Consider the following 2,456-nt stretch of genomic DNA (forward strand, 5'->3'; position numbering starts at 1 on the left):
CGGGGCAGCGGGGGCGGGGGGCGAGGAACGAGGAACGAGGAAGGGAAGTCAGGTAAGAAATTGTTGAAATTATCGAAAGCTCATCCAATCCGCAAATACTAATCGAAGAGCAGCCGTGCGTCTCCTCTTTACGTGCTCCGCTAGTCGCAATGAAGTAGTACAGTCGCTTAATCTTTTTCATAATTGCCAACTCATTTTTCCTCTCCCTACTTCCTCTGGCTTCCTTCTGATCTCGTGAGCCGCGAGCCGCGCGTCGTCACTCAGTCGAAGAACTGCAAGATTCATTAACGGTTCCTCGACACGAACGAGTCTCACGGCTGCCTACGCTGTGAGATCGAGTGGACCCAGATGAGTGACTAGGGTGCACTAGGGTGCACTAGGATGCACTGGGATGCACTGGGGGGAGGAAGGGTGCGGAGTGAGAGTGCATGCATTTCACGTGGGAGCGCGCGAGCCACGGGACTTGATATGCGTGTTGCCTGGCAGACGGCAGAGACGGCAGAGACGGCAGAGACGGCAGAGACGGCAGAGACGGCAGACCTTGTCTATCGTCATCCGCGAGCCACGCAAGGAACGTACGGAGTTATTAAGGTCAGTGGCGTAGTGCCGTAGTGCCTTAGTGCCGTAGTGGCGCGGCAGTAGCCGAAGCGCTCGTCGCCTGCGACTTTGAAGATCTTCCTACAGTTCACCAAGCAAGACTTTGAACCGATGACGGGACGCAGGAGTCGCAGGAGTCGCAGGATCTCCAGTGCGCTCCCCGGCTACTTGCCAGCCAGCAGCTTACGCGTTGCCTGCCCTCCGCCTCTGCCCTTCTTTGGACAATCAAATATATTAGGGGAAAAGAAACGGAGGGAAGTAAAGGATACATCGTGACGCAATAGGACCTACGTGAAGCGGAAGGAGGATTTCGCCTTTTCAGCCGCGTCAACTCGTGGCGCTCGGGTTGATCGATCGAGTCCAACTATTCTTAAGGGAGGGTGCCGAGGTACGTGCGTACGCCACTGCGCCTGGCGCACCTACCTATAAAAAGACACACAACGTGACGGAATGCGCGCAAACCAATGTGAGCCGGGACCGCCTTCTTAATTACTATTTAGTTTATACGTATGCATACGCGTCACGACGCGATGCCAGACGACAATCGGCCAGTTCGCTGACGGACCACTGAGACAAGGTGTCAAACTTCTCTGCTTACGAGCCCATTACATTTTTCCCAAGTCTCTTGTCAAAGCGCTCGAGACTGCGGAGGATTCGAAGATTGTGGAGGTCCGAAAGATAGCTAGATAGATTGATGGTTAAGTAGGTAGGTAGGTAGGTAGGTAGGTAGGTAGGTAGACATCTATCCATGGATAGATGACCAGGTAGCTCTAGCCTATAGGCTATAGGCAAGTGCGGCAGGTCTGACGAGAGGTGACTCGTCATAACTCGTTTACAGTAATTGGGGTTTACGTAGTCAGCGGCCGTAGGCAGCGAACTTAAGAGCAGCAGATGCATCCGAAGATGCTCACAACAGGAAATTCCTCCCCTCTCTCTCTCTCTCTCTCTCTCTCCCGGTGCCCCACCTTTCCTCTCGCGGCGCATCCAGGCGACCCACGGAGTCGAGTTTAAACCCTTCTCTCTTTTCTTTGACCCCGTGCGGCCCCGTCAGCCGAATGCACAAACAGATAGGGCGCCGTTCAACAGTAACGCAGCTAGTCAACCAGTCTTCCTCGGAATGGTGAATGGACCAGGAAAAAATGTCAATGAGCGCTTGCGTGAGCGTAATTGTCGTTGCGGGACGGCATGGCTCAGCAGGCATGCACGCGTAACATAAGGCTCGTATCGCAGCAGTGCGTGTACGAGATATCGCTCGATATCGTAAGGAGGCCCAGAGTAATTGTTCATGAATAAAGGAATCTGACAATGAGAATCGACTGACACGGCCATGCATTGGTGATAGGTTCGAAAAACATATGGATATAGGTAGATATTTCACAATGGAGAAATATTGAGTAATGAAAAAAATAGAGCGCACGTCTAGAATGTTATTGCTTGCGTAATGCGTAAAGCAAGTAAAGGAATCGAACGACAGGCCGACTGGCTGCCCGCCGAAGCGGTGAATGAACCGGAGAAAAATGTCAATGAGTGCAATTATTATTGCACCACGGCGATGCGCATGCGCCGTGCGTGAGAGCCGGGCTGGCAGGGAGCGTCACGAGCCTCACGAGCGTCACGAGTTTACTCTGTCTCTCTGACTTCTCACTTTCTTTTACGCCCCCCCCCTTCCTCTCTCACTCTCTCTCTCTCTCTCTCTCTCTCTCTCTCTCTCTCTCTCTGTCGCTCCCCCTCTACGCTTCACGCACGCAGCCAGCCTACACTCGCATGTCGAGTACGGAGGGAGCGCTTACTACGCGTTGCGCCAAATCCTCGGCCTCACCCTTGCCCTCGGCTGGCTTGCCCCCCCCCCGCGCCCCTAC

General features: G+C 53.8%; 1 protein-coding gene across 5 annotated transcripts in view; it reads right to left on the reverse strand.

The window, feature by feature from the left end:
* LOC107273310 (serine/threonine-protein phosphatase 4 regulatory subunit 1) overlaps positions 1-2,456 on the reverse strand; it is an 83,369-nt gene that overhangs the window by 28,270 nt on the left and 52,643 nt on the right. The window lies entirely within an intron of this gene.

Source organism: Cephus cinctus, unplaced genomic scaffold, assembly GCF_000341935.2.
Source record: "Cephus cinctus unplaced genomic scaffold, Ccin1 Ccin1_scaffold0091, whole genome shotgun sequence".
Lineage (NCBI taxonomy): Eukaryota > Metazoa > Arthropoda > Insecta > Hymenoptera > Cephidae > Cephus > Cephus cinctus.